We start from the raw sequence: 8,598 nt of genomic DNA on the forward strand, positions 1-8,598 counted from the left end.
TACTAACCAAATACGCAACTCCGAAGTAAATGGAGCGCACCACCATCTTTCGCTGAGCTGATAGCCTACTTGGAGGGCTCTCGACCTGTCTATCAGGACCTGCGGGCATGAAACGCAGCGTCCCCAGGCAAAAGGGACGTCAGTACGAATAATGTACTGAGTATGTAAGGCACATAAATAAATACATAGGAGACATGGAAGACATATGGAGTACATGACTCAACCCGTAAGTCTGAATAACTTTGTAAATCATAAATTACTTTCAGCGTCATGCATATGCGTATGAATGTCATATCGTGCATATGTATATGTTCCATAACATCATCAGCCTCTGAGGGCATCCCATCATATCATATCGGCCACTGTGGGCAAAGTCATAATCGTATACCAGCTGATCAGGTGGTGGTGCGTATATAACGCCATAACCATTCCCATATCCCATATACATATATATACATACATATATACGCGTATATAACGCCGTTTGAATACATACATATATATGCGTATATAACGCCATTTGAATACATACCCATATATGCGTATATAACGTCGTTTGAATCATATTTCAGCCACTGTGGGCAACATCATCATCATATACCAGCTGATCAGGTGGTGGTGCGTATATAACGCCATAACCTTTTCCCATATCCCGTATACATATATTTACATATATACGCATATATAACGCCATCTGGTCATGAGTCAGTGCACATGAATGCAGTGCATAAAAAGTACGTCAATAAAATTATTCGGAATGCCATAAGACCATTTTGCCTCTGAGTAATATCATAAAGTAAACTCTTTTCAACTTTCGTATTTTTCTAAGACCCATGAACAGATGATAAAATATTATGACACATGGGAATTAAAGAACATAGATATTTCTATTACTTCTATGAGTAGAATCACTTATGGAATTTGTGCATTTGCACGTTTCGTTCATATCGTATGGATCATGCCAAAAGAAAGAAGGGATAGCCTTAACATACCTGGAGTAAGGAAAACTCCGTATAATATTCTTGAAGATTGCACCGTACTCTTTTGGAGCCGCAAAATTTTGTGTTGCTACGATTTTAACAATTTTTGTTGGAAACCTTCGTGGATTGAATTTAGAACCCCAAAAATTGGATTGAATTTTTTCTTCTGTCTTTGAAGCCTTGAACGAACCAAGCTCCAGTCCATTGAATTATTTGGAACGAATCAAGCTTCTGGTTTATAAAGCATTTGATCGAACTAAGTTTCTGGCTTTTGAAGCAATTTGAAGCTAGAAAATGGTATATAGAATTCATACTTGGTATTGAACGTTTATGACTTTTCTTGTCCAAGTCTTAGTGCAAATGAAAGACAAGTCTTTATTCCAATAGAAAATAAGACTTATAACAAGTCTTGATTTGCTAAATTCCCACATAACCTTAGGTAGCCACCTAAGCATATTTGAATCTTAGTCACTTAGTTAGGTTAATATAATGGCTGCCACGTTTTTGGCAAGCTTATCTTATCCAAGACTCCAAATAATTCATCACCACTTATTAATTAACTAGGTAGTGTTTCGTTACCCGATAATTAATCAATTACCCGCAAAATTGAGAATTATTCCCACTTACTTAAAATATTACTCACTTTTCACATACCTTATACACCTTACTATTATGGTCATGTGATATCTTGTATGGTACAAGTCCATAAATATCGAGTATTTTAGCTCAAGACGTATTTTATCCCAACATGCCAAACTTCGACAAAATTTGTTTTCTTCGATATTACTTACCCTCTTACCTTCACGAATTTACTCATCACTTATAATCCCCAAATAATCTTTTCATTGGACTGATGTCAATTACCTTACGACAAATTCAACGTACAATACTACTGGGTGCAACATCGTCGTAACTTAATACTGCGAAGCGTAATATCACCGTAATATATTACTCCAGAGGGTAACACCATCGTAACATATTACTGCGACCATAACATCATCGTAACTTAATACTGCGAAGCGTAATATCACCGTAATATATTACTGCAGGACGTAATATTGACATAATATTGCAGGGCGTAACAGTAAAGGAGTACCTCAGGATGGGCATATACCCGGAGCAGGCCACCGGAGACCAAAAAAGAGCCATTCGGCGATTGGCAAGTGGATTCTTCCTCAGTGGAGGAGTGTTGTACAAAAGAACCCTAGATTTGGGATTGCTGAGATGTATAGACGCGGTCAAGCCACGACAGTTATGACATAGGTGCATGCTGGAGTTTGTGGGCCGCATATGAGCGAATATGTATTGGCGAAGAAGATTCTTCAAGCAGGGTATTATTGACTCACTATGGAGCGTGATTGTATCAATTTCGTGCGGAAATGCCATCGATGTCAGATACACGGAGATTTGATTCATTCTCCGCCGACAGAATTGCATACAATGTCAGCGCCATGGCCATTTGTTGCATGGGGCATGGATGTCATTGGGCCTATTGAGCCGGCAGCGACCAACGGCCATAGGTTCATTATGGTAACCATTGATTATTTCACCAAATGGGTAGAGGTCGAGACTTTCAAGTCAGTAACCAAGAAGGCAGTGGTGGATTTTGTCCATTCCCATATCATCTGTAGATTTGGAATCCCAAAGGTAATCATCACAGACAATGGTGCTAATCTTAACAGCAGTTTGATGAAAGAAGTATGTCAACAGTTCAAGATTACGCATTGTAATTCCACCCCGTATCGTCCTAAGGAAAATGGTGCAGTTGAGGCAGCCAACAAAAGCATAAAGAAGATTTTGAGTAAGATGGTGGAAGGGTCCAGACAGTGGCACGAAAAACTACCCTTTGCATTGTTGGGTTATCGCACTACTGTTCGTACTTCAGTTGGTGCAACTCCTTATTTGTTGGTATACGGAACTGAAGCAGTGATACCAGCAGAGGTCGAAATTCCGTCCCTTCGAATTGTCGCTGAAGCCAGGATTGATGATGATGAATGGGTCAAAGCTCGACTGGAGCAGTTGAACTTAATAGATGAAAAGAGATTGCCAGCAGTATGTCATGGCCAGTTGTATCAGAAGAGAATGGCAAGAGCATACAATAAGAAGGTGCGCCCCAAAAACTTTGAAGTAGGGCAGCAAGTATTGAAACAGATCCTCCCACATCAGGTCGAAGCAAAAGGCAAGTTCGCCCCAAATTGGCAAGGGCCTTATATTGTGACCAGAGTGTTATCAAACGGCGCTTTATGTCTGACAGATGTCGAAGGAAGATGCATCGACATGGCTATCAATTCTGATGCAGTCAAGAGATATTATGTGTAATTTCTTTGATTATGATAGTTATTTGTTCGTTTGTTTGTACTTGGTACTTATTGGATAATGAAATGATGGAGACAATTCTTTCTTCTATCCAAACACTTTTAACCTTTGCTTCCCCCTTTGAGCCTTATTTATTCTTTCATACCCCTCTTTTGGAGTCATTAATGAAAATGAAAAAAAAATGATGAAACAAGGAGAGAAGAAAAGAAAAGAAGGAGAAAATAATCTAAAAAAAACAAGAGAAAAGTCACAAGAAAAACAAAGGAATCAAGTGAACTACGTTCGACCTGATTCCTCCAAGAGGATACGTAGGCGCTTCACGGCTCGGTCGCAATGTGACAAAATGTCACGAAAAATCAAAAGTCCCCCAAGCAAGAAAATTGGGGCAGAGGTTATGTTTTTTTAAAAAATTTTGAAAAAAAAGAGGTTTGATTCCAAGAGTTGTAATATCTTACCCATCAAATTATTTTGAATTTCTTGATAACCTTTTCTTTTCTTTACCCACACAAAACCCACATCTTATGTTCAAAAAAGACCTCCCGATCGTTATCTGAGAGGCGCCAAGTCAGGCAGATGAAAGCCAAGGGTAATACACTGATCCCCGACCGGACGAGGGTCATAAGCTGAAGAAATTGACAGGCAGAAGAATTCCCAGTAGAGAGAATCTTATCGGTAACACTCCGATCCCCAGATGAAAAATAAAATGAGAGAGTCTTATCAGTGAAAACCATTCACAGGCACCATAAGGCGACGTAAGCTGAGAAAAACAAAATGAGAGAGTCCTGTGGTGAAAACCTTCACATGCACAATAAGGCGACGGGAGTTGAGAGAAAGGAGAGAGAGTCTTATTAGTGAAAACCCCTCAAAGGGCAATATGAGGCGACAAGATGAGATCGGCGGAAAGAATCCGCATATGGCAAAAGTTGGGCATATGTTTATTCCCGGCAAATGAGGCCATCAGGAAGATTGATTGATACAAATAGACTGGGTCGATTAATCCGGAATGCACGACATGATCGTTGGGACCGGTCATACCGTCCAGATAAGTTCTTTCCTTTTCTTTTTCCCCAGCATTTGTTCAGAAAGGTTTTTCTCTTTTTCTATCTTTTCATTTCTTTGTCTAAAAGACTTTTTCCAGAAATTTGTTTTTGAGAAGAACTTTTCAGAGTTTACTATCAGTTGCCAAAATGGTACAAAGCGAAATGTGAAGGGGACAGGCCAAAGACAAGGCAATAAGACAAAAAGGCATTTGTTGCAAGACCAAATGACAAACTGGCCTAGAAAGTTAAGGGAAACATGGAGAAAAGCTGGAAAGCAACGGTTAAGGAACTTATGGACCAAGTTCCAAGAGGATCCCTAGCAGAACTTCGATGGATCACTGACCAAGTTCCAGGGTGGTCGGACAACAAAAGAGCGGGGAAGGGATAAATGGAAAAACCATCCCCAACAAGTAACGTTATCCCCAACCAGTTTTGGGAGCGCAGAGCAAGGGAAAAGGAAAGGAAAAACCATCCCCCATCAGGAGTGACACGATCACTCACCATGTTTTAAACTAACAAGATTTTCTTTGATTTCTACAGGAAAATAAAGGTTGATGATGGCAGAAAAACACGCCACAAGGAAGGTCACCAAAACTGGGGCAGAAAATTTTCTGCCGTTGTCAAAATTTTCTCGGAGGAACGAGGAAACAAATTCAAATATTTTTTTTAATGTTTTTAGATAAATAGGCGCCCACCTGTATAACTAGAGGAATACTTTCATGTTTTAGATAAATAGGCGCCCACCTGTATAACTAGAGGAATATTTTTTTCATGTTTTTAGATTAATAGGCGCCCACCTGTATAACTAGAGGAATACTTTCATGTTTTAGATAAATAGGCGCCCACCTGTATAACTAGAGGAATATTTTTCATGTTTTAGATAAATAGGCACCCACCTGTATAATAAGAGGAATACTTTTCATGTTTTAGACAAATAGGCGCCCACCTGTATAATAAGAGGAATTTTTTTCATGTTTTAGATAAATAGGCGCCCACCTGTATAATAAGAGGAATACTTTTCGTGTTTCAGATAAATAGGCGCCCACTTGTATAACACGAGGAATATTTTTTTTCATGTTTTTAGATAAATAGGCGCCCACCTGTATAACAAGAGGAATATTTTTTTCATGTTTTTAGATAAATAGGCGCCCACCTGTATAACTAGAGGAATACTTTCATGTTTTAGATAAATAGACACCCACCTGTATAACTAGAGGAATATTTTTCATGTTTTCGATAAATAGGCGCCCACCTGTATAATAAGAGGAATACTTTTCATGTTTTAGATAAATAGGCGCCCACCTGTATAATAAGAGGAATACTTTCATGTTTTAGATAAATAGGCGCCCACCTGTATAACTAGAGGAATACTTTCATGTTTTAAATAAATAGGCGCCCACCTGTATAATAAGAGGAATACTTTTCATGTTTTAGATAAATAGGCGCCCACCTGTACAACAAGAGGAATATTTTTCATGTCCTTAGATAAATAGGCGCCCACCTGTATAACAAGAGGAATATTTTTCAGTCCTTACGTTTCAGGTCTTGAAACCAGTGACCCACTGGAAAGCAGAAGGTTACAACAAGAGGTCCCAGCGCAAATTCAAGCGCATGAGTCAAAAGGAAGATAAGACAAATCTCGAGAGAAGCGGCCTTTGAACATTAAATTATTCCCAGCATAACAAATCTGATGAAGAAAGCTGTATCCCCAGAGGAACCGCCGAAAAGCTTAATGAAGGAAGCCATATCCTCAGAGGAGCCGCCGAACAAGACAGTGAGAACTAGTATTCAGAAAAGCAAAAGGCCAGTGTCATCCCCAAGTTTACGAAAAGGAAAAGCGGCGGAAGATACACAAGACGACAAAGAAGCAAAACAGCAAAAACAAGTTGAAGATAGATAAGATCTTATGATTCATAGGCTAGCCTAACTTCTTGTTTTCTTTTGACACGGTGTAACAAGGAGATAGGTAAGGGAGTGGTAACAACACACAACAACAGTAACAGCAGAACCACAGTTCCCCGATAGCCCCAGCTACCAAGACTTCCCAAACTACATTAACCTGATTCCCTTCAGCGAGGGATATGTAGGAAACCTTTGAAGCAAAGGTTTGGTTAAATCTTTTCAAAAATGCTTCACACGAAGTATTCCAAACGGGCAAAAATCGCTCGTATCCGCTCACTTTATCTTTGCAAGAAAACTCTTTATATTTTCGGACAAAGAAGGATAGTTGTGAGCACGTGATTTTTGCTTCACGGAAATTACTCCAAAAGAAATTAAAAAATAAAGCAAGTTGCCTTTGGGGTACAATTTTGAGAATTTGCGTGACATTTTGGGTAATTATTTTGTCCGTAGACGTTTACCTTGTTGTAGTTAATTAAAAAATACAAAAATACATGTTGCATGCATATTTAGGATTTAATTATGCATTTAGGAATTAATTAAACCATAATTTGGTTTTAAAAAGAAAATCACAAAAAATATGCATTTTTCATTCTATTTGTTGTCATTGTGTGATTTTATTTTAATTAAATGTTTTAATTTGTGTGTTAATTGTTGTTAAGTGTTAATTAATATTTGTGTAATTTAATTTTGGTTTTACAATTTAATTAGGAATTTTGTTTAAATTAGAAATTAAAATAAGAAAAAAAAGAAAAGGTTGAAAAAATAAAGGAAACTGGATTGGGCTGGAATTTTAAGACCAAAAATCAAGCCCAATTCATTTTAAATAACCCAGTCCGGTCCCCTGATCTCCATGACCTCACCAAACGACGTCGTTCTGGCCTATCAGATATGGACCGTTGATCAAACAGATCTAATGGTCCAGTTCTCCTCCCGTCTAAGTTGAAACGACGCCGTTTAGGCGTGTTTAATCAGAGCCGTTCATTTCATTTAATCCAACGGTCTCAAGCACGCCCCTATACCCGACCCATTCATGAATGAAATCAACCCAATCATCACTTAACCAAACGGCACCGTTCCACATTAAGTGAAAGATCCTGGCCATCGATCTCACTTCATCCAACGGCCAGGATCAAGCCACCCCTTACCTATATAAGGCCCGTCTCTCACCCCACGCCCCCAAACCAATCCCCCCCTTCATCTCCTATTCATCATCGTCTCTCAGAGACAAACCCTTCAAACCCTAGCCGCCTTAGGACTCCCTCGCCTGAAACCCAGCGACAAAAACGCCGCCGGCCACCATCTTAACACCATAAGACCATCTGACCACCCTCTTTCCAAACGAAAACCTATCCCAATCCACCCCAAATTCATACCACAACACCTCCCGACCTCCCTTACACCCTAAACGCCATTGGTTGCGGTCGAATCTGACTAAAACCCTTCGAGCCCTAATATGAGCCCCAAGAACCCTAGAAATCCAAAAACCAGGAATTCGTCCAAATTAGCAGAGGGTTTGTGGTCTAATAAACCTTAGTCGAAGTATTCTTAGTTGAGAACACTCGATTAAGGTCCATTCGACCTAAAAAAGGTCGAGTCCGAGTTCGAGCCTGGGTCAGTTTGATTTCGAGTCCTTGAGGTAACTTTTCCCTTTCTTTTGTTCTTCTATTATTTTTATCTGTTTTCATGTTTAGTTTAGTTAATTTTTTGATTTTTCTGTCAAGTCTGTTGATCTCCAGACCTTTTATTTGGTCGAAACTTTCTTCTGTTCATTTGAATGTTCTTTAAACTATACAATCAATACGAACAAGTTCGTTGATTAGTTAGTTTCGTATAAAGTTCCGGTTTTGTCCAAAGCCGCTGGAATCACCTGTTAGCTTGTGTGTTTATTGATTGCTATCTTTTATAGCTTGTAAAGTTGGTTAAATAAGTGTCGTCAATTAATTTGTTTAAAAATTAGAGAAAACATGATAGTAGTTCATTGATGTTCTACATGTATGTTTACCAGTTCTACATCTGCTATGCTAAACTTGTAATGAACCTGTTGATATGTTCAGTTTTGTCTTTGAACTAGACTGCTCGTTCATTTAGTAATCCCATGTTCTTCATAGTTTGCCATAGAAGCCTGATTATTACTGCTTCATCGTTTGCTCCCTGTTGATTGTTTGATTTGAGTTGATCAGGATTGGTTCCCAATTTGATCAACTTATTTCATCTGATTGACACCCCTTTGTGATCTGATTTTAAGTTGAACTTAGGCTAAGAATTGGATATAGCTGTAGAAATCTAATAGATCAACCAGAAATCAGTGTTAAGTTTAAGCTTATATAGTTGGTAATTTCAGACAAGTAAGGCTTAGGGTA

This window comes from Nicotiana tabacum, chromosome 8, assembly GCF_000715075.1.
Source record: "Nicotiana tabacum cultivar K326 chromosome 8, ASM71507v2, whole genome shotgun sequence".
NCBI classification, from domain to species: Eukaryota; Viridiplantae; Streptophyta; class Magnoliopsida; order Solanales; family Solanaceae; genus Nicotiana; species Nicotiana tabacum.